This window comes from Lutra lutra, chromosome 3, assembly GCF_902655055.1.
Source record: "Lutra lutra chromosome 3, mLutLut1.2, whole genome shotgun sequence".
Taxonomy (NCBI): Eukaryota; Metazoa; Chordata; class Mammalia; order Carnivora; family Mustelidae; genus Lutra; species Lutra lutra.
The window spans coordinates 124702501-124727494 of NC_062280.1; the positions used below are offsets into that span (position 1 = coordinate 124702501).

The following is a 24994-nucleotide window of genomic DNA, read 5'->3' on the forward strand; positions in this document are numbered from 1 at the left end:
CAAGTGTATGATGCCCAGGTTCCTTTCCTTGTGAAATGATACTAACCATTGATGACCACTAGCCAGATTTATTTATTTATTGGGAGGGGCAAAATGATGATATTCTAATTCTATCCTTCCTTCTTCATCTATTAGCTGGCATATTACAAAGTAAAACCTCTCTCATCTACGCTTTGGTTATCCTGAGGTCCAGATCACGTAGGAAATAAAGCCGGAAAAAAAAAAAAAGAAAAAGGAATTAGCCAGTCCTGAGATGGGCAGTCTCTCTCCAGGTCTGTAATGCCCTTCTGAGATGTCAAAACATCATAAGATATAGAAAATAATAAATATGATTAGTACAAGACTCAAAAAAAGGGGGGGGATAAAGGACAAATGCTTGATTTTTTTCTTTCTCTTTTTAAAAGATTTGTTTATTTATTTATTTATTTATTTTAGAGAGGGGTGGGGAGGGCGAGCTGTTGCGGGGTGGCAGAGGGGGAGGGAGGGAGGTAGAATCAAAGATTCTCCAAGGTCAAGTCTCAAGACTCCCCGCTGAGCACATAGCCCCATGCAGGGCTCAATGTGGGGCTCCATGTCACCCTGAGATCATGACCCTGAGATCATAACCTGAGTTATTCAGATGCTTAACTGACTGAGCCATCCAGGTGTCCCTGCTTGGTTCTTTCCCAGTTCAAAGGTGAATAGAGATTTGGTTCCTTAACATCACCCAAAGGTGGTTACTTGAGTAGTTTTCTCTTTGGTGGGCTTTTCTATCTCTGGGAGCTCAGACGTGTGGGACTTACTTCAATCTACTGCACTTTTCGTCCTTACCAAAGATGTTGAAATGGTCTTATTTTTGGCTGGCGAGAGCCTTTTCAAGCTTGGTTCGAGAACTTTGAGGCCATCTGAGTAGACAGATAGCTTTCTTGCTTCCTGATATGAGGAAACAGGCTATGTTGGATGCCCCACCCTTGCAATGGGCCATTTCTTCAAGGATTCCTGATTATTTTTAGAGGATGATGCTTCCTGGAGATCGAAGTCTCAGTGTTGGGAGTGCTAATTCCCACCGGGAAGGTCATTGTGTCCAGGCCTTTCCCATGGACAGAGCTGGAACACTTGCTCTTTAAGATTAATCACAAGGTGATTTTCTGATACTTGACTTCACACCTGGGACCACAGGGATTTGACTTCATCAACCACAGAGAAAAGTCCCTGAAGACACACAACGTAGTTACGCATTTGATTTAGCCCACCGCACAGACACGAGTCTCAGAATAATCGCGCGAACATGACCATCAACAGCACAATTCCTGAGAGCTATTTATGGCTCTGTTTCTAGTTCTTTCTGTGCTGGGAGTAAGCCCACTGAGAACGTACCATCAAGTGGTAGTTCTTCATAGTCGCGGGCAGGGGGCCTCTGGTCACAGCGAGGCACATCCTTCAGTCCATGTGTTTCCTTCCACTCGCAGTTTATCAGCACTGCTTTTGGATTTAATTTTGTTCAGTAAAATTACGTAAAATACTTATGGCTCCAAAGTAAATTTGCTAGAACCTGGTGTATGAAACAAGTTGACCTTTATCCTTGCCTCCTGTGGCTTATCCTCTCCTTTCCTCTACTTGTAAGCACTGGAAATTTATAGCTTCTTCTTCCATTTTTATTTTTATTGCTTTAAAAGAGTTTATTTATTTATTTATTTTTAAAGATTTTATTTATTTATTTGACAGAGATCACAAGTAGGCAGAGAGGCAGGCAGAGAAAAAGGGGGAAGCAGGCTCCCTACTGAGCAGAGAGCCCGACGCCGGGCTCAGTCCCGAGACCCTGGGATCATGACCTGAGCCAAAGGCAGAGGCTTAAACCACTGAGCCACCCAAGTGCCCCAAGATTTTATTTATTTATTTGGCAGAGAGAAAGAGGGAGAGATCAAGCAGGGGGAGTGGCAGGCAGAGGGAGAAGCACGTTCCCCACTGAGGGGAGAGTCTGATGTGGGACTCAATCCGAGGACCCCGATATCATGACCTGAGCCAAAGGCAGATGCTCAACCGACTGGGCCACACAGTCATGTATATTCTCCCATGTTTAAATGCTTGTATATATTTGTGTAAGAGCCGTATTGAGATATCATTTACAAACCACAAAATTCATTCTTTTGTAATGTGTGTGTGTGTGTTGTGTTTTCTCAAACAGCTGCATATAATAAACGCTTGTCTCTGCCTGGCTTTTTGTGCCGACAGTATACCCGAGGGATCCTTGCACAGGCCTATCTGCAGAGCTTCCTCATCCATTCACACAGCTGCAGTGGCTACAAGGACCCTAATTCAGTCGACCGATCTCCCACTGGAGGACATCTGGGTGATGTTTAGACTGTTGCTAGTACAAACAAGGCGTATGTATTTTCAGATTTGGGCCAGTCTACTCTTGGGATGGATTTGTAGAAGGGAAATGGCTGGGTCAAAGGGAAGTGCATATCATTTTTTTCTAGACATTCCCCCGTGCCCCTCCCACCATACATATAGGAGAAGCTGTTTCCTCCCAGCCTGGCTAGCATTGCATAGTGTCAAATGGCTGCATTTCCCTTAACCTGTTAGCGGAGAAATCATATCTCAGCACAACTCAACGTTGAGTTTCTCTCCATCTGAGTGAGGTTGAGGGCCTTTGGGTGACGGACAGACAGCTATTCACAGTTCTTGGGAACCATGTTCTCATTTCCCTTCCATTTTTCCATAGGTGGGGTGGACTTTAGAACCCTCTGTAATAAGGGTGCAAACGTGTTTCCTTTTGTCTTTTGTTTTTCTTTATCATAGGGCTTTTTGCCATGTAAAAGGTATTTGTTGTTGTCGTTATTTTCTAGAAGCAAGTTTATCAATCCCTTCTTCTGGGTTTGAAATAGAATTAGGGAACTTCCTTCCATTTCCGGCGTGTGAATTTGGGACGTCTCCCTAACAGGCTGCTGCATTCTTATATGCAGCTGGATCCATTTCTGAATTTTCTTTCCTGGTTCTTTGGTCTGACTATATCTATCCTTGGGCCCAAGTTAAACAGTTTCATTATACATGTTTTGTAGTATAGTCTAATGTGTGGTCAGACTATCCCCTTCTCTCCCCGGAGTGGCTCCTTTCCAGGGTTTTCCCAGATATTATTGTTGGTGTACAAACCATATATTTAAAGTTTTCACAAGGATGTATACTATCACAATACACGGATCTTAAATCTTCATTGAAATAATAACGTTATTTAAAAAAAAAAAGGTTTGTATCAAAACCAAGGAAATGCCCATATCGGATATTTAATGAAATCAAGGAGTTATTGTTCATTTGTGTATGTGTACTTTTGATAATGGCATTGAGAAGTTGAGGTTTTTTGTTTTTTGGTTTTTGGTTTTTGGTTTTTTTGCATTCTTATGCTGTGATGACAGATTAAATCACATTTGGGTTTTTTGGGGGTTTTTTGCTTCCAAATAATCCTGGTGGTGGTGAGAGGGGAGATAGATAAAATAAGATGGCCATAAATTGGTAATTTTTGCAGTGGAGTGATGGGTATTCGGGGCTCATTTTATCTTTCTATGGACTTTTATGTATGCTTAAAATCGCCCATAACAAAAATTTTTAAAAAGAGAAAGGGTATCAGGTTCTCAGTTTTTTGAAATGTGGAACAATATGAGACTTTAAAAAAAAAAGTCAGATCTAGCAAAGAGTGGATACTTTGCCTAAGGCAATTTGCAACCGGGGTGGGGACAGCAGAAGTCACAGGTAGGAAGAGAATGCTTTGCAGTAGGCAGAGTACTAGCATGGCTTGGGGCGAGGTACTTTTGCTAATCCTTTATTCCAGCAAACATTTACCTGTAACGGAACTAGATCCTTCCCTGGGACTTAAAGGTCCGATATAGGCGTGCCCCATTTATACACCAAGTGAGCTCCTGGAAAGCTGGGTTGAAATACTCTGTTTTGTAGCTGTTAGCCTAGCATGTTGCCCAGAGTTTGTTTTGGATGGTCCCTGGAGTTCCTCAGCTTTTCAAAAGGACAGAATAAATAAGATGTTGTAAGTATCACTTTTATGGAGCTCCTTTTATTTTGGAACAATGAATTTTTTTTAGAAAGAAACATTATAGACTGCAGATCTCAGGCCCCCTCAATTGCCCTTCTCACACATCAGCACTTAGGAAGGTCATTTTTGTGCCGTGTTTAAAACCAGCACTCGATCCTGCCGCTTGGTACCCTCCGTCGATCGCATAGGCTGAGGACGGGGAGACTGAGGTCCTGCTCACCAGAAGTTTGCGCTTTCTCAGTCCTTATCCAGATGTCCTTATTATAGATGCTATGACCCACAAACCCCAGCTCTTCGATCTACTTCGGAGATATGTGTACCCGGGCACAAGTACAAAAGAATGTGCTAGCAAGATTGTTCACAACTGCCTAATGCTGGAAACAAGGCAAGTGTTTATCAACAATGAACCAACACCAGCCAAATACCAGAAACAATACAAATTGTTCATCAGCAGTTAACCGATACCAGCCAAATACCGGAAACGATACAAATATTCACCATCAATAAACCAATACTAGCCAAATACTGGAAACAATACAAATGTTCATCAGCAATAAACCAATATCAGCCAAATACCGGAAACAGTACAAATAATCATTGGCAAAGAAAAGGATAAATATGTACTTGAATACTGATGTATAATCACATGCAATGAAGATGCATAAACCATGGAGACATTCTGCAAGAGTAATGCTGGGGGAGGAAGCAAGACAAACAAGATAGTTACATTGTTTATACATCAGTTGCGAAGGAGACACACAGGGATGTGTTGAACTCTACAATTCACTCCAAAGAATGTGATCATTCTAGAAGACAGGACAGTGGTTATCGGGTGGGGAGAGGGAAATAAAGGAGAAGGGACATGTAGACACATCTGGGATTCTGGAAATGTTCTTTGGATCGTCCTGGCTGGGGAATGCACGGGCACACAATGTTAAATGAGTTAGGAAGCTGGACATTGATTTACGTGCACCTTTCTGGATATGTTTTACATCTCTCAAAAAGTTAAAATACAAAAGTTAAGCAAAGGAATTTTAAAAAGGTATGGGAAACATAATAATAAACAGGACTACGTAACATAATAACATAAACATTGTCTATAAAGAAAAATGTATCACTTATAAAACATCCCTGTGGACCTAATTGTCTATGAAGTCGCTAAACCGCTGAGTCATAGAAATCACACTCACATAAAGCACGTCAGAGAAACTAACATACATAAGGGATGCAAAACACCTAAATGTGTTCACAACAGTGCTTTTTTGCTGAATTAGCAGTTTAGAAATAGGCGTCTGTGTGTCCAGGTTAAATGATGATTTATAAAGAGAAAACATAAAATGGAAAAAAAATAGTAGCTCACTAGGATAGACTGAGATGCTTAGAGAAAAGAAAACCCTGAAATATATTGCTTTTGGGGGAAGACGAGGACTTGGAATAAAACTTTTATTTTGGAGTGTGTTATGCAGGGCAAAGCAGAGAGGACTGTTCTGAGTAATGGGAGAGGATGCGTCTACTATTATTACTAGCCTAGCCTCTGGCCATCTTTATGGATTTGCTGTGCCTCCAGCAGCCAGCAGAGCCCTTTCAAGGACCAAACTGTCCCATCTACCCGCCAGCCAACAGCTTAGTTCATTTCTAGATTTTAACATCAATGAATACAGTACATGTTAGTGATGGATTGTTACGAGAGCGGTGTATCCCTTCACATGGTATCAGGTCTGGGAAACAAGAGCAAGTGGCAGAAAGATTCGGGACAACTCCACATACTATCAGCAGAAGTGCCAGAATCACTCTGAGCCAAGAGAAAGGAGGATGGGCGCATGGAGTCTGGGCTGCTTGCCTGGCCCCACACTCGTTGCTTTTCTTGTGGCCTTATACAGTCTGACTGGCAGTGTCTCCCACAAAGTAGGTACAAACTCCGAAGGAGGGGCTCTTCTCCCCCATTTCACAGATGGGGACACTGGGATCCAGAGCGGTCAAGTAACTTGCACAAAATAAGTTTCGGGACCTGAGGAAAAGTGTGAATTTCAATGAAAAAAACACAAGTTGTGATCATCGATGAGATGTCAAGAAAATGTAAATGTTTTAACTACTACATTTATTATGATAGAAGACTAAGAATTTAGGTCTGTAAATAAATTTTCCAAAATGGAATTCATTGCAGGCTTCCTGATTTCAAGGCTGATTATATATCTATGATAATCAAGAGTGGGTGGTATTGGTAGAGGGACAAATACTGGGCTCTGTGGACCCGAAGAGAGAACCCAGAAATAGACCTACAGGAATACACTCCACCAATTTTTGATAAAGGACCAAAAGCAATTCAGTGGAGGAAGAGTAGCCTTTTCAAAAATGGTGCTGGAGCAAAGGGTCATCCTCTTAGAAAAATTAACTTCAAGTGGAAAATGAACTTAAATGTAAAAAGTAAAATTCTGAAACTTTTAGAGAAAACAAGAAAGAAAATCTTCAGGATCCGCAGCTAGTTAGAGTTCTTAGATTTGACACCAAGAGCATGTTCCATAAAAAGAAAAACTGATAAACTTACTTCGAAATTTAAAATTTTGCCTGTGAAAGACCCTTGTTATTAAGAAGATGAGGGGCGCCCGGGTGACTCAGTGGGTTAAGCCTCTGCCTTCGGCTCGGGTCATGATTTCAGGGTCCTGGGATCAAGCCCCGCATCACATTGGGCTCTCTGCTCAGCAGGGAGCCTGCTTCCTCCTCTCTCTCTACCTGCCTCTCTATTTACTTGTGATCTCTCTCTATATATCAAATAAATAAAAATCTTAAAAAAAAAAGAAGATGAAAAAGCCAGCTACAAAGTGGGAGAAAATGTTTACAAACCATATATCTGATAAAAGATTACTATCTAGAATATATAAAGAACCCCTAAAACTCAACAATAAAAAAAAAATCTCATTAAAATGTGGGCAAAGACATTGCACTGGAGAAGACACACAGTTGTCAAATAAGTGTACAAAAAAAAAAAACACTCAACATCATTAGCTATTAGGGAAATGCAAATTAAAATCACAGTGAGATCCCACTCTGCATTTACCAGAGCGGTAAAAATAAAAAGCAGAGCCAACACTAAATGCTGACGAAGTTGGTGAAAAACTGGATTGGTCACACAATGCTCGTGGGAACACAGAATAGTACCACCACTCTGCAGTCTGCCAGTTTCTTAGAAAACTAAACTTGTAACTAACATATGACCCAGCAACTGGAAATTATCCCCATGCAATGAAGACTTTGGTTCACACAAAAACCTGTATGCAAATGTTTATTTGTAATAGCCTCAAACTGCAGTAAGTGTCCTGAATGTCCTTCAGTAAGTGAAGAGTCAGATGAGCCATGGTATGTCCACGCCACGGAATTCTCCTCAGGAATAAGAAGGAACAAGCTTCTGATACGCACAACAACTTGGACGGATCTCCAGAGATTCATCTTTTTTGCTAAGTGACTTATCTCTTGCCTCTTGGCCATTTTCCTGGGCTCACCGGGTTTCTACAGTTCTTCATTCCCTGTACATCATATGCCCCTGACCAAAGTCTAATTTAAGGCTCTAGCCTTCGAGGGCCCTGGTAGCAGTTTGAGGATAATCTCTACTGTTTAGTCCACAGTCTTAAAAATGGAGATTTAGTGCAATGAGCAACGTTTACAATGAAATGTTCTCAGGTCTTTCCAGGGCAGCAGTTCTGAGATTTTTTGGTCTCAGGACCTCTTTAGATTTCTAAAAGTTACTGAGGATCCCAAAGACCTTTTGTTTATGTGCCTTCTGTCTACCCATATTTACTGCACTAGAATAAAAAAAAAGGAATTTTAAAAATATTTTACGAATTCACTTAAAAAGAGCAGTAATAAATCCTTTACGTGTTAACATAAATATTTTTATCAGAAAGAGTTCTACTTTCTGAAACAACATAACATTTAGTGAAAAGAGTAGCATGGCTTTCCATGTTTGTAAATCTTCAGTGCCTTGCTTTCTAGTTGGCCGATCTTGCCAACAGCTGATTCCCCTGTCTGTTTGGATCTGTCCTCGTCTGTTGGTTGTGTTGAACTCTGTAAGGAAGCCCCACCTCCCACAGCTCTGTGGTTGAAAAAGTGAGAACCAGGAGGGGCCCCTGGAAGCAAGGGCTCCCCCAGGGACCCGCGGACCGCACTTTGAGAACGGCCCATCTGGTGGATTTCTCCAGATTTCATTTACGTGCTTCTTTCCTCGAAGCTGCAGAACATGTGAAAAGCTTGACCCGTTCTTCAAGTCTTTAGAGGACTTTGTCCTTTTCGACAACCTAAGGGATGTGTATGGAAAATAGGGTCATGAAGGAAAAGGGCACCTCCAGAAGGCTTTTTGTGGGGAAAGGGTGTGATGTCTTTTTTTTTTTTTTCCCCTTAAACAGAATACTCTGGAGATGAGATCTGAGCGAGCCCATGAGGCCCCAGCATTTGCCTGAACTGAACAATGCGAGGAAACCAGCCCCAGCTCCCAAGGACGCCCAGGTGACCCAGTCCTGGGAAAACGGGGCGTTCAGAGCAGCTATGTAAAATCAGCGTCCATCTTCGCTTTCCTTTTAACGAGATTAGTCTTGCTTTCCCCCTCCTCTTTATTTCACGGTCTGCAGGCCACCTCTTGGCTCTCATGGTAATGTGATTAGCTGGCCTGTGGCCCACACCGAGGCCACTGTCACAAAGATCTCTGCTTCCTTGAGTGCACCTCTTTCCCGAAGGCAGAGTCTTGTGTTTATAGTCACTGGGGTATTGTTAACTCCGGGATTCCAATAGAATGGGATATTTACGACCTCCTCGTACCTCCCCCACCCCCATAAAAGTGGATTCAGGGAGACATTTAGGGAAGAAATAGACAGAAGACAGATGTGTTTCCTTCCCCAGATGCTAAAGAGCTTCAATTGTTCTGCATATGGAATGACTTTTTATGGCTCCTTGCAAATGCTTCTTTTGACTTTTAAAAAGGTGCCAAAGTCAAATATAGGTAGTTACTGAAAACATTGTGGTAATCTCACCGGACGCTCCAGCCCGCTAGAAACCCTCCATCAGAGGATATATCACAAACATACATGCCTTTCCCATGTCAAGACGATAACCGTGATTTCTTTGCATTTCTATTCAAGACTGGGAACATACATACAAAAGACCATATAGTGTCTTCTTTGGGCACCAAATACCTTTCATAAACATTTAATGGTTCAATAATTCTTTTAAAAGCAGTTTATGTAATGATAACAAAAAGCAGAAGAAATTAATGGAGCATGCGGACCCTCACTTTTTTTTTTTTTTTTTCAAATACGTTATCATGTCTCTGATTTTGCACGGCGTTTTACAATTTACAAAACTTTTTGATGTAATGTCAGCTCATGTGATCTTTGCGACAACACCGTTTTGAAGAAACTTCTTTTCTTTTAATGTAAATCATTAAATCCCATCATCCCTGAAGGGGAAGTGTGGTTTCACTTTCAAGTGTGATTTCGATAATTTAGGTTAAACTGAGTGGAAAATGTCCAGGATTGGGAGAATCTTTACCCACGGCTCTGCATTCTTATCAGCTTTTCGCTGCGTTCCTCTCACTTGAAAGGTGGTCTGCTCATGGTCGAGAGGTCCTTGGTTCGATCCCAGCACACGGGGTCATCAATGGGCCCTTCTGACTTGATTTCTGAGGGATGTGTTCCACGGACTGCTCCTACTGTCATTTCTCCTTCAGAGCATGGTGCTGAGAAACGAATTAATGATTGATTTAAAAAAAAAAAAAATGGCAAGAGAGAGCAGAGTCCATGGATGGATTTCCCAAAGCGCAGATTAACTGTGCTCAGTGGTAGGCTGGTAAATGTGTAACAACCAGCTCTTTGGGCAGAAAGTGAGCCCTGATTTGTGGTGTTTGTGATTCCCGTGGTAGAAACATCCCCACTCTAGCTGACTTTGAAACACCACTGAGACGGACGGATGGGCTCTTGCCCGGATACCCCAGCTTCGGCACACCTCCTCGCGCCCTTCTGCGTTTCTGCTTAAATGATGAGTTAGATGCCTACAATGTTTGTCCCTCCAGGGAGATTTATAACCACGGCGAAGGCAAAGAGATTGTCCTACGGGATTTTACATCATTCACCATGCCTGGCACGGTGTCCCACAATAAAATCCCCCTATAAATCGTCCCTGAATTGCATCATTACTGTTTTTATTGTTGCTGTTCTTATTGTTGGTTAATATTTATTGAATTTAAATGTACTCTTCTAAGAGCTTCATTTGCCTTATCTCTTTGGCTGCTGATGAAAACAGGAATGTGTTAGAGACTCTGGAAAACAGTATGGTGGTTCCTCAAAAAATTAGAAATAGTTGAACACTACTTAACTGTGCACTTGGAAATTGTTAGGTGTTAATTTTTTTGTTATGTGTGGGTTTTTGTTTTTTGTTTTTTGCCACGATTAAACATTTTTTAAATAGAATTACTCTATAATCCAGCAATTCTACTTCTGGGTATATCCCCCAAAAGAATGAAAAACAGGTACTTGAACAGATTTTTTTAAAAGATTTTATTTATTTATTTGACAGAGAGACACACAGAGAGAGGGAACACAAGTAGAGGGAGTAGGAGAGGGAAAAGCAGGCTTCCCACTGAGCAGGGAGCCAGATGCAGGGCTTGGTCCCGGGACCTTGGGATCACAACCTGAGCCAAGGGCGGACGCTTAATGACTGAGCCACACTGGCCCCCCTTGAACAGATATTTGTTCATCCATGTTATAACAGCACTAGTCATATTAGCTAAAAACTGGAAGTAATTCAATTGTCCATTGACAGATGAAGGAACGAACAAAACATGAGGTATATACAATGGAATATTTATTATTCAGCCTTAAAAGGAGAATTCCGACACACAGTACCTCATGGATGAGCCTTGAGGACATGACGTTACATGAAATAAGCCAGTCGCAAAAGAACAAATTCTGTATAATCCCACCTAGATAGGTGTCTGAGGTAGTCAGAAAGTGGAATGGTGGCTGCCAGGGGCTGGCTGGAAAAGGGAACAGGGACTTCTTGTTCACTAGATAAGGGGTTTCAGTTTTGTGAGATGAGGTTTCTGGGGCTGGCCGGTGGGGATGGTTTACAACAGAAGATACATAATGCCACTAAACTGTACAGCTGAAAATCATTAGGATTTAGGATGGCAGATTGCGAAATGTGCATTATGTTTGTGGGAATAAACATTAAAAAATGTTAAAGAATGTATTAGAATAAATAGATTTGTTGATAGAATTGTTATCAGAAATACACTTGTTCAGGGATACCTGGGTGGCTCAGTCTCTTAAGCATCTGTCTTCGGCTCATGTCCTGGAATCGAGTTCCGCGTCCGGCTCCCTGCGGAGCAGGGAAGCTGCTTCTCTCTCTGCCTCTGCCCCTCCCACCACTTGTGCTCTCTCTCTTGCTCACTCTCTCTCTTTCAAACAAATAAATAAACTCTTGAAAAAAGAGAACACTTCCTGTATGTGAACTTATTTATTTATAAACTAGGAATCATACATTTTCTTCTAGCTTTTTTGTAAGGTTCAAATGTGTGAGGTTGTGTTCTAGAAGTACAAAGCATGATGTATGCCCACATGGGGAGAGTGTTAGTACCCAATAGTATATATTGCAGACACATTGATATGAAGTATTATATTTCTTTGGACCTTAGACCAGTGGTCTCATGCCCGATATAAACCTATAGGCATCTTACTGTACTGATCCAAATATAAAAACACTCCTGGTTATCATGAGCATGAAAAATGTTTATTAAATATTTATCGAATTTCCACTTTTGTTGTGTGTTGGTCCTTGAAGTCTGGGTGATTATCTGTCTTTGAAAAGAGCAAAGGGTTTTGTGACCAGGAATCCCAGTCCTACTTAGCTACACCCATTGTTAATGCCGTAGGAAATGCTCTCAATTCCAGTTTCTGTAGGGGATGGTTCACTTCCCATCTCCCAAATTTCTGAATTCTGAAAAGTCTTGGAATTTCCAGTTTCCACTGAAGTTTTCTTCTGTGCTTTTATTTTTATTTTTTTTTAAGATTTTATTTATTTATTTGACAGACAGAGATCACAAGTAGGCAGAGAGAGAGAGGAGGAAGCAGGCTCCCCATTGAGCAGAGAGCCCGATGCGAGGCTCCGATCCCAGGACCCTAGGATCATGACCTGAGCCAAAGGCAGAGGCTTTAACTCACTGAGCCACCCAGGCGCCCCTCTTCTGTGCTTTTATTAATCAAGGCTGTTGTTGGTATAGTGCATGATTTTATCCTCAAAGGTGAAATCTGGCCAAAATACAGATGGGAATATTTCAGTAAGAATTTTATTCCAGCTAGTTTAACCCTTTGTAATTATTTGGGCCATGTGTTCAGAGGATTTTCTACTTTGGATTACATATTCTTGAGTCGGTAATTTCTTGTTTTGTTTTTGTTTTTTAAAGATTTTATATATTTATTTGACAGAGAGAGGCACAGCGAGAGAGGAAACACAAGCAGGGGGAGTGGGAGAGGGAGAAACAGGCTTCCCAATGAGCAGGGAGCCTGATGCGGGGTTCAATCCCAGCACCCTGGGATTATGACCTGAGCCAAAGGCAGACGCTTAACAGTTGAGCCACCCAAGTGCTCCAAGTCAGTAACTTCTTATTAAATGAATGATGTTTTAGGGTTCATAGCTAGTCCTCCCAAAGTGCTGCTAGTAGACTGTTTCCCTCCGTTCCACAGCCCAGAAAGGAGTTCCAGCTTCATCCCCTTCTCCTCCTTACCCTCTGGCCCCAGAAGGGAACTTGGACTTCTGGGGTTTAAAGACAAACATACCAACTGTGCTCCAATAATAGACACCTGCATAAATTCATGAAAGAGTCCTTGGTTCAAATAGCTAGTTTTACATTCTTGGCCAGTTGTGGAACCCCACCCCACCCCTTAGCCCCTGGGCTGCCGCTGGGGGAAATCAGAGAAGGACTTGAAGTGATAGCACATTCCAGATGAAGCATGCTTGCTCACAGGGTCTGTCTTACTGTGCTTACAACCTCTCCAGGAACAGGAGGGAAGTAACTGCTAGGTTAGGATACCCATAAAACAGATGTGGAGATGGAGACACAGAAGAGGGCAGACCCCAGATGGGTGGACACAGTGAGCTCCTGAGGGTGCAGGCAAAACCAGGCACTCCCTATCCCCTGCTCCCTGCATCCTGACCCTGACGGAGAGGAGAGCTAGATTTACTAGAAAAAGGGGGTCATTGAAACCTCATCAATTAAGCCCAGCAAGGAATGCTTCCTCCTTCAAAAACTAAAATACTTTTGTCGTCAAAAGACCTTTTCATTAAAGGAGTTATGTCAATAGCCATCTGGGCACGAGAAAAGAGCTCATTTGAATGTTAGTGTCACAGTTATTCAAACTGTGGGTGACGGTTGTGTTTCAGCAAGTGCTACCTGCATTCCTACTTCTCCAGGTGTCTCTTGGAAACTGGATCATGGTAGTTCAACCTGGCCATTTCCCTAATGAAAAAGGAATTTATGAGGCTGCCTACTTTCCTCAGGCTTCTTGTTCAAGAAGAGTTGATCTTTCGTCCTCTTCACCCTATTACTAAATATCGGTTCTGAGTAGAAGGGGCTTCTGGAACAGAATTACTTACTAGTATGAGTATATAAATTTATTTTTCCTGTAGTGCCTTTCAAAGAGCAGATTTTTGTGTTCAGAACTCTAGGATGGCTTCCAAACTAGGAATTTGTTTATTTGAACTCCTTTTCCAGAGAAGTCCACAGGTGAGTGTTCTTCTGAGAAGAGAATAGTCTTAAAGTCTAAGATACTTCCTTACTGGAATGACAGTAGCAAGGGAGCTGGGAGCCGGTCTAGAACAGTACTGCATGAGAGGAGGGAAAGGACACAGCCTCCCCTGGGATCTGCAGGATCCCGGATCATTTCAACCAAAAAAAGGGAGTGGAAGATGGAGAAATGTTTTTGTCTTGTTCTCTTTTTATTTTTTTATTTTATTTTATTTTTTTAAAGATTTTATTTATTTATTTGAGAGAGAGACAGTGAGAGAGAGCATGAGCGAGGAGAAGGTCAGAGGGAGAAGCAGACTCCCCATGGAGCTGGGAGCCCGATGCGGGACTCGATCCCGGGACTCCGGGATCATGACCTGAGCCGAAGGCAGTCGTCCAACCAACTGAGCCACCCAGGCGTCCCATCTTGTTCTCTTTTTAAACGAATGGACACTTCTCGAAAGACATGGAGACCTGTCATCACTGACAATTAGGTACTGTGCAAAATAAAACTCCAACAATTCCACACTTGACCAATAATCGCACAAATGAAGTTAAAAAAAAAAAAAAGAGGGTTAAAAAGGGTTTTTTAAAAAAGAGCATTTTTAGACATCTGATAAAGCATTATAAAATGTATTTCATCCATACAGACCCCTGGACATGTCCTCCAACCCTGAAATTTGAGTTTTATGATCTGCCTGTGTAATTGAAGTTTTTGGTTAAGTTTCTAAGGGAGAGAAAATTAAACACCTTGAAAGCCAACACCTTGTTTCTCAAGACATAACCCGGGGCAGATTTTTATGGCTGCACTAGGCTTTTAGTCCCTGGCTGGCACTCTCTTCCTAATTCTCAAACTGCTCCTAGCACTTCCTCTTTATGGCGGGGGCTGGGCTTCCGGCTGCAAGTTCAGACCTGTCCCGCCAGGCTCCCTGCAGAATCGCCAGGCTCCCCTGCAGAATCGCAGAATTGCAGAATCTCGGGCAGCCCGGGGCCTCCAGGTGGGGGGCTGGCGCTGAAGGGGACGAGCCCAGGCCTAGCTGCTGGCCAAATTATAAAGTCAAGGAAGTGAGAATGGGAAATACAATCACCATGTCTGAATAAATAACTAGTTTTTCTTAGGCCACAGTAGTCTTCCTGCCAGACACTCAGTGATGGACCCAGCCAGCTGGTTCCGGCTCACAAGGATCTCCCAGACCAGTGATTACACAGAGCCATTACTGGTCATTAAATTATGGAAAGGCAAAGGTAATACTACTCAAAGATGATCAATTCCCTAATTCGCTTTTACTACATTTTACATTTACTCTGTTCTATAGGTACTTTTTTGGTTTTTTGTTTTGTTTTGTCTTTGTTTTTCATTTTTTAAAAATGATTTTATTTATTTACTTAAGAGAGAGTGAGAGAGAGAATGGAGGGAGAGAGAGGGAGAAGCAGAACCCCTGCTGAGCCGAGAGCCTGACATGGGGCTCCATCCCAGGACACACCACCCCATCATGACCTAAGCCAAAGGCATGTGCTTAACCAACTGAGCCACCCAGCTGCCCTGTCCTGCAGGGACTTTGGGTTTCTGTGCCAGTCCGGGGACACACTCTTGGAGGGCGTATAACTGGGCATCATTCCCACCTCCACGTTCAGTGACGTCATGGCAGTCAACTGAAATCTGCCACGAGGGGAGTGTTTACACCATAAAAGTGGGCAAAATGTTATAAATCAGAGCTCAGTTTATTGTTTTGTTGATTGTCTGGACTTAAAGAAACTGACAGAGAAAAATGTCAGTGACACCGCCGATGAAACTTACAAGTGTGTCATGTGTTAGTTGCTCAGTTGTGAAGAGCTGAAAAACTGAAAATATATTCTTCCAGGGTTTGCAGACATTAGCTGATTTAGCCGTCACACACATCTTTGATAAATGACTGAAGTTTCGACATCACCTTTGTCATCCTATTTGGTCTTACTCTTAAAAATACCAACATTTATGTCAGAACTACAGTTTGTCCTCAGTTGCAACTATAGCTTGGCCACGGATATGAGAACTCAACAAAATCCACTGAAAGCGAGAAAGAGAATTATCATATGATCTTTCTGATATGAGGAATTTGAGAGGCAGTGTGGGAGGGCTGTGGCGGAGAAGGGAGGAAAAACTAAAACAAGATGGGACCAGGTAGGGCGACAAACCGTAAGAGACTCTTAATCTCAGGAAATGGGCTGATGGTTGCTGGAGGGGTGAGGGGTGGGAAGGGTAGGGTGGTTGGGTGATGGACATTGGAGAGGGTATGTGCTAAGGTGAGTGCTATGAATCCTGTAGGACCGATAATTCACAGACCTGTACCCCTGAAGCAAATAAAACATTATATGTTAATAAAATAAAATAAAAAATAAAAAAATAAAAATAATTAAAAAAACCCCCAAAACATCCACTTAAAGCATTCTGTAAGGGTCATATGGCTGTGTGGAATTTCCAATCAATGCTGTATATTGTCTTATTTGTACATTGTGGGTCAGACATCTACTACATCGGTAACATTTCGAATAAAGCTACAAATGAAACATCACACACACACACACACACACACACACACACACACACACACTACCCCTGCGCGCTGATTGCTAAATGTCGACTGGCACGCCCACACATACCCAGTGCAATGGCACTCCAGACTTCTGGGACAGTGAGTGCTCCAGAAACTTTCTGGACAGCAACCCACTTTGACAAGCAAAAAATCGTGGCCTACTTACTTCAAACAGTTTCCATATGGCAATAGGGGCATGGATGATGCTTAAACACACGTGTATTGATGTGTTACCGTGTAATTACGGGGGGAGTGGAGGCAGATGCTGCACCACTGCACACAGCAGGGCTAATCAAACAACCACAACAAACGGAACTGACAATAAAGAAGCGAAAGCAGCCGGTGAGTTCTAATTTAAAAGCAAGAGAAGCCAGCAATTGCAAAGCATGACCAACTCAAGACAGAGGTTGATAACCAAGTGCTCCTCCCCCCGAAATGCAGGAATCCCAACCACGCTGCTCAGGAAGGAACCGAAGTGGAACGGTCAGTTTCTTCCAGTCCCGGGCTCATTTTGGTTTGAGAATGATAAATTGCACTGACTCCTAATGACTCACCGCTTGGGTCACAAATCATCAGGCATCAGTCATCTATAAAAATGTAAATGTCTGGAAGTGCCTGTCATTTACACTTGGGAAAGTTCTCCTCTGTTCCCTGCTCAGCACGTGCGTGAGCTGTGCGTCAAGGGCAAGCTCCGGCAACCCATGTCCTAGGAAGCTCTGTGGCATCCCTTCATGCACAGATGCTCTGTCCACCAAACGTGACTCGGGCTTTGGAGTCCTTGGGCTAAAGAAGACCCATGCTGGTAGTTACTGGCCAGCAAGTGACCCATAGATATTTCGGGTCCTCAGGGAGTCAGCTGGGGCTGGGGCGGAGTCGGTCACAGAATGTCTGCAGGCTACCTTCTTCTCCAGGTGGATGGACGGGCTTCCCTGGCTCTGGTCACTACAAAGGCCCAGGTCCGTGCCAGGCACTTAGGCAGACAGGCCCCCCCCCCCCGTCATCCAGATGAGGGCCGAGCAGCCGGTTATCTCTTCGGGGGAAATCCTGGGTCTGCTTCACCATGTGCTTTAAAGAGCTTATCTTTCTGTTTATTTGTTCTCCTGATGGAAACAGCGTTGGCCCAGCGACAGACGGCTCCCGGAACTGACCCAGCAGCCCAGCCTCCTCTGCCTCAGTCCAGGGTTGATTTGGGGGTTAAAGGTTATACTTTTGGAGAAAGGTAGTAAAACATTAATGATAAGTAAAGTTCTTTCTCTTCTCCCCCTTAAGTTAACTGGGTTATCCTGTCTGCTTTATAAAGTGAACTGTGTTTGCCGAGGGTAATTTGAGCTCGGCAGGACGAATGACCTTGATTTCCTCCTGCTGCTGGGCTGTGGCGTGGAGGTGAGCCCTGCAGGGTGTTATCAGGAGGCTGGGAACAGCCCTGTGGTGCCCAGGACCGCTCTCAGTCAAGCCCCCCAGGCAGGATAGATGCTGCAGGTTTTATGAGAACCACTGGACTTGACGCTGGAGTACCCAAAATGTGAGCAAGGCACAGACTTCCCAGAGCCTCCTCCTCACCTGCAAACGCACTGACGGTGTTCATCACACACACTGATGCCCAGTGACATTAAAAGCTGGGGAGTCTCACTCACTTTCATCACTGAAGCCTCTGATTTTATTCCCATCTCCAGCCCCCAGAGTCCCTGGTGACCTTGCAGCCTGCTTCGGATTCTACATCTAGAATGTGATGAATTTCTTTGTTCATCGTCTTCCCACTGGAATCAAAGCTCGTGAGAGCAGGACCTTGGCCTGTTTTACTCACTGCTGTCTTCCCGGGGCTTGGAGCAGTGCCCGGCACGGAGTGACCACGTGGATCCCATCACCTGTTCTGCACTTGTCGCCCATTGCCTTTGTGGCCTTTGGCACCGCCCTGGGCAGACGTGGGTGATACGTGGCAGTCGTGAAAGAATGAGGCAACAACATAAGACCCACAGAGCCAGGATCTAACACATGGGCAAGGCGGGCATGCCTTGGCAGGAAGTCATCGGGCTCGGAGGCCCTCGTGGGCTAAGGGCTGAGGTCAGGCAGGCGCCTCTGTGTCTGCTGGGCAAAGATCAGGCTGGTGTGGGGTAAGGGCTGGGTGAGGATCGTTGAGCAGAAATTACATTCTAGGTTGCCCTAACGACATGGAGAAAACTGCTAGTTTTTAAAAATCGAATTGAATTCTGTCTTAGTGGGCTTCAAGAGCATGGTCAAAGTCATTTCTAGCAGATCACACCCCATCTGGTTTGGGGCGGTTCCTCCATGCCTGGAAACGTCTATACCTTCTATACCGTGCCGGGGCTCTTATGGCTCCATTGTTTGTGGTCCTGAGACTTGGCTTTCCTAAACACGGCCCAGAAGTTCTCTTCCCAGTACTGGGCAAGTGGCTGAGAAGTTGCCCATCTGAGGAAGCACATAGAGAAGATGAGACAAACTTATTGGTCATCACATTTAAAAAAAAAAAAAATTGTCTCTCAGGACGACTGGGTTTCTCTCAGTGAAGAATCCGACTCTTAGTCTCAGCTCAGGTCCTGATCTCAGAGTCATTAGATCGAGCCCCGCGAAGGGCTCTGAGCTCGGCAGGAAGTCTGCTTGGGATTCTCTCTCTCTCTCTCACCCTCTCCCTTTGCCCCTCCCCCTGCTCGCGCTCTCTCTCAAATAAACAATCTTTAAAAATAAACAAATTTTTAAAAATGTCTCTCGCAATGAGTATCCAGTTTGCTTACGTGGGGCCTGAGGTTTGTACACAGAAAAGCACACGGACATCCGCGGTCACAGCTGACGCTGGGGTGACACCCTCCCTCTGGAGGCAGGCTGTTGTAACGGTCCCGGAGGCGCAGGGGAAGACTTGCAGCTGCCAGCGGTCAGGCTCAGACAGCAGCTGTTCGGTGGTGGGCACTCTGAAAGCCTGTCCCCGACGCCTGGTGTCGTGCTCTGTGCCGTCTCAGGGGTCAGTGTGTTTCAATGCTGTTTGGAATGTGATAAAAGTCCCCCGCGAAATGACGGAGGCTTCCAAAAGACAAACCGATATTCCACACCTTGTACCGTCTCGGACAAATTAGGTTTATCCTCAGCACAGAGCAGTGGCCGCCCGGCATGTGGCAGCATTCGGGGGAGTTTCTTATTTTCCCACGACATAAACATCAAAACCACGCAATTGAGGCAAATAACCAATCTTTCAGGATCACGATTACCCAATTTGGCTGTTTACTTTAATCAAATCACAAACTAATGATCAAATTTGGATTGGATTATGTGCCTATAAAGATAACCAAGGATCCCACGAAAGTGACCGTCAAAGCCTTTCAGACAATAGCTAGCATTACAACATGCCAATTACATTTTTATCAGGTAGTTAAGATAATTACCTGTGGTAAATGTGTTAGCCGACAATCTAGATAGCTGTAAACATTTGCCGACCACTTTAAAATGCTGCCTGACCGTGTGGGAGGAATCAAGGGTACAATAGTATGCAGATGTATTTACACCTGCTGATGGCATAGAAAATCCAATAAAGTTTTTCACGGGAAGCCTGTGTGTCCTTTTGCCACCACAAGATGGCTCCATACCGTTTCTTCTCGGGAGCAACAGGGGCTCCAGAACCAAATCACGTTAGCGAAGCATGGACAAGCCCTGGGGTGGGGGTATCATCAAAACTGGACAGACAGCTTGAACCGGTGAACTTCAGCCCCCTTGTCCCTCCCTCTCTCTCAAGTCCCTGATGCCCTGGGTTTTCTTCCAAATGCTGGACCCATGGGGCATCAGCCTCCAGTCGAGGGTGCATTGCCTGACGTTCTCCCCCACATGCAATGCTGGTGAAACTGCATACAATTTTTAATATACACTTTATTCCCTTTGGCTCTTTGTATTAAGATGATCCTTTTCCTGAACCCCAAACTTTGGTGATTCAAGATTTGCTTTCCGTCAGGAATGTTAGCCACATTCCCATTCCTTCCTCTCCCTATTTCTAGATGGTACCAACTCCTGCTGGTCCTTTTTTAAGGAAGTCTGGGCATTTATCTCATTATCTCCACAGCATTGTCTTTTTCTCCCACCCTAAGAGCCTCCAAAATGGTTTCACTGCATTTGACTGTTCTGAGTGTTTACCACGTATGAACTCCTTCAGCTTCTCGACTCTGCTGAATCAGTTACCAGCCAAATTTCTGCTTTGTAGCCTCCAAAATTTTCCTGCTGCAATCTTGTCTCTTGTTCTTTTGTCCTTCTGGGATAATATGTTTTTGGGGACATATCCATTCAGTCTTTTTATCAGGGTTTCGGAAGCAAGCCGTCAACGCTCATACTTTAGTCCATCATCTTTATTAAGAAGCCCAAAGGAGCCCTCAGCATGTGGGCGCTCATGTCCTTATGTACTTATCACAATAACCTTGGCCTGTCAATGTCCCCATTTTTCAGATGAGGAAATGGAGGCACAGAGGAATCAAATAACTTGCTCAAGTCCACACAGCTAGGAAGTGGAGAGGAAGCTAGAATTAATTCCAGGCAACCTGACATGGGCATTACGTCTACTTCTGGAAGAAACAGAACTGACTGACAGTCTGTTTAAGAACTGGTCAGACCCCAGGTACACTGTTGGTGTGCCCGTGCACGTATAGCCCCCCCCCACTCCTTGCTGTGCAGTCTCCCCTTGCCTCTTCCATCAGAAGCTTGGAGTTACTCCCAGTGAAGAGGGTGAAACATGAGGTTTTTGGATTGATGGGGGTCTAGCACAGTGGAGGGTAGGGGAGACAGAGAGAAAATGTATCTAACGAACAGGGAGATTCCCAGTCTCCTCCTCCACAAAGCTTCTGGGATTCTAGAACCAGAAGCATTACCTTTTGCAGAAACCTGGCACACACGACCAGCTGGAGAGGACAGTCCTCAAAACACCGGGGTTCCCAGTGACATGGTGCAGCTCTCAGTCAGCACTCATGGGCACATGGATGAAACTGGCCTTGAAGGAAATTTGAGGGGGGCCGCCAAGGATCGCCACGCAGCTGAAGAAACTCGGTAACCTAAGACTAGGCTCAACACAAAGGGGAGAAAGCAGAGTGGAGAAACCAGAATCTAGGCAAGGAGGTGAAGATTTCAGAACTATGATCGTTAATATCCTCAAATAGAGAAGAGAAGATACCAGATGCATGAAACAGGAACAGGATGCCATTGTGTGTGTGTGTGTGTGTGTGTGTGTGTGTGTTTTAAACAAACCCAGAGAACAAATTTGAAAAATTTCAAAACTTGATAGTGGAAGATATAAAAACATACAGTTGTGTAGAATATTAAGAAAACTCAGTGGATAGCTTCGAAAATAAAGGTGGGGAAATCTTCCAGAAAACAGAGCAAAAAAGTCAAAGAACTAAAAAGTAGGAATGAAAATGTGGGCACCGGGGCGCCTGGGTGGCTCAGTGGGAAAACCTCTGCCCTCGGCCCAGGTCATGATCACAGGGTCCTGGGATTTATCCCCGCATCTGGCTCTCTGCTCAGTGGGGAGCCTGTTTCCTCTTCTCTCTCTCTGCCTGCCTCTCCCCCTACTTGAGATCTCTGTCTATCAAATAAATAAATAAAATCTTGTTAAAAAAAAAAAAGAAAGAAAACAAGACAAGGTGGGCACCTAAGGGAACTGAAGGGCATCATTTAAGAATCAGTTAAGGAGAAGGGTACCTGGGTGGCTCAGTCGGTTATGTGTCTGCCTTTGCCTCAGGTCATGATCTCAGGGTCTTGGGGTCTAGCCCCTCATTGTGCTCCCTGCTCAGCAGGGAGCCTGCTTCTCCCTCTCTTGCTCCCTGTGCTTGTACTCATTCTCTGTCTCTCTATCAGATAAATTAAAAAAAAAAAAAAATCTTAAAAAAAAGCAGAGTCTTCCAATTGCAGGACACAGGTTTCCAGAACATGTGAGCCCACTCTGCCTGGTCCAGTGGTCAAACAGACCACACCAAGACGCAGCACTGCCTACCCCTGGGAGATCTCAGGACACCAAGGAGAAGAGGAGGATGCTGAAAGTTTCTGGAGTCCTCGAGGAAAAAACAAAATCAATTCATAAATGAGATACAGAGATATAGATAAGGATAACACGTAATATACAAAGGATGAGGAGTCAAAATGTCTTCGGAATTTTCTAGCACAATGCTAGAGGCAAGAAGGCAATGAAACCACAAAATCCTGAAGAGAAAACATTTCAAACTTGGAATTCTATACTCAGCCAAACAATATAGTGGGAGGGTAGACAAAAGATTTTTTTAAGTACCTCCCGAGAGTTCTTTCTAGGGAGGCCACAGAACACTCCACCAGGATGACAAGCCAATGACACTGTAAAAATATGATTCAGGGATGTAAATGAACATACCAGAAAAAAAAGCTAAGAGGAACATAAAATGTTTACTTCTGAAGACAAAATTGGAGGGAGCCTGGGGTGAAGGTGGGAAGGGCAGACGTATGTTGTTTTTTGTAATAAGCCTTGTCAAATGACTTTACTGTCGGTTCCCCAGAAGCAGACCCTGAGACAAGGATTTGGGGACAGGATTTAGCAAGGAAGTGCTCCCGTGGGAGATAGGAGGGGAGGGGAGAGAGGGCTGGGGTGGACTCAGGATGACTCTGCTGCAGGCAAGGTTGCTGGGCCAGCCTCTCCGCACCTCTGGCTGGGGGCCAGGTACACCCACAGGCCCGCAGGTAAAGGAGGCTCCCGCCGCCCCAGGGCACCCTGCCTCCGGAGAGAGAGTCCTGAGTGCCCGCTCGCAGAAGGCTGGTGTCAGGCTTAAGAAATGTACAAAGACCTGGGTGGTGGCCTTTAGCTAGCTAAAGGTCCTAAAAATAGTGTTCAAAACTCTCCAGTTTGTATCTCCAGCCAGACTCCTCCAGACCTCGCTGGGATGGGCAATAAACCCAACTTGTTCAACTCTGGGGACTCTTAGAGGTCTGTGGCTGGAGGGCACTGAGATAGCCTTCCAGGGATTGTTTTCCCCCCAGGTACCTAAGTTTCTCAGTGTGTACATTTAAGCACGGGGTAGGGTTCTTCCTTGAACCCCTGAAATCCCTCCACGTGGACTGGCACACCTGCCTTGTCCATCTCCATGCTATGAGCGGGCGGCTGCTCAAGAAATGTAACCTTATCATTTACTGGCGTCCTCCCCAAAGCAATTTATATTGTTTATGTATTTTTTAATCCAAATTCAATTATTTAACTTATAATGTATTATTTGCTTAAGGGTGTAGGTCTGTCATTCATCAGTCGTATGTCATACCCAGTGCTCATTTCATCACATACCCTCCCCAATGCCCATCACCCGGTTACCCCATCCCTCCACCCACCTCCCCTCCAGCCACCCTCAGTTTGTTTCCTAAGATTAAGAGTCCCGTATGGTTGGTCGACCCCTCTGGTTTTGTCTTGTCTCATTTTTTCTTCTCTTCCTCTATGATCCTCTGCCTTGTTTCTTAAATTCCATATATCAGTGAGAGCATATAATTGTCTTTCTCTGATTGACTTATTTCGTTTAGCATAATACCCCTTGTTCCAACCACATTGTTGCAAATGGCAAGACTTCATTCTTTTTGATGGCTGAGTAATATTCCATTATATATATACACATATTACATATATATAATGTATATTATATACATATAATTCCATTATATATATATATATATATATACACACACATACACACACCACATCTTCTTTATCTATTCATCTGTCAATGGACATCTGGGCTCTTTCCATAGTTTGGCTATTGTGGACATTGTTGTTATAAGCATTGGGTGCACGTGCCCCTTCAGATCACTACATCTGTATCTTCCCCCCAAAGCAATTTAGACAGAAACAACAGTGTTTAAGTAAACTTTAGTACAATTATAATATTCAAACAGCACTTTTTGGCAAATAAACAACCAGCAACAAAATATCACCAAAGATTCTTAAATGCTCAAGATAACTTTGAAAGAAGAAAACCAGTCCTTCAACTTTCTCCAGAGGACACTGCCCTACCTTTCTTCCAGATTTACATACTTTGACCGATTGCTAAATAGAAGCTTAATAAAAAGTTTGTATATGATGACATGATTAAAATCCACAGAAAGTCTTTTTTTTTTTTTTCAGCAATCCTACTGAAAACAAGAAGGGATCTCACACTTCGGTTTTTATATTTTTTACCACCAAAATGGCACTGGCCCAGGCATCCTGGTGGTCAGCTGGAAGGCTCTGTGGGACACACCCCAGCATCACATGGGGCTGGCACAGTGTCTCACCCAGAGATCCCCAATAAATATCTGAAGGAATCAACCTGAAGCCGTTACATGCAGGCTCCCTCCCATTATCACAGGGACCATAAACACGTCTGTCTGTGGCAATCATATCATAATACATGGTAAATCTCTGCGGGAGGTGAATAAGCAAGCCATTGGTTTATGGACAAGATTTACGGTCACAAATGATCACACAGGAGAACATGCTCCCTTCTAAGTTGACAGTGCTTCCCTTCCTGGGCTGCCCCACCCTTTGGGATGTTGGAGGATACCGCTGAGCTGGAGACAACCTGTTCAAAATCATTGCTAACTCTAGGATTTAAAATGATGACAGCAACCACAACAAATCAACTGAAAGATCTAAAATTCTAAACCAAG

At 43.9% G+C, this 24994-nt stretch overlaps 1 long non-coding RNA gene and 1 pseudogene across 1 annotated transcript; one reads left to right on the plus strand and one right to left on the minus strand.

The window, feature by feature from the left end:
* LOC125096227 (ral guanine nucleotide dissociation stimulator-like) overlaps positions 1 to 24994 on the minus strand; it is a 254921-nt pseudogene that overhangs the window by 87589 nt on the left and 142338 nt on the right.
* On the plus strand, positions 21082 to 22726 carry LOC125096235 (uncharacterized). Its single transcript, XR_007126108.1, has 2 exons — positions 21082 to 21460; positions 22253 to 22726. It is a non-coding gene; the product is annotated as an uncharacterized LOC125096235 (long non-coding RNA).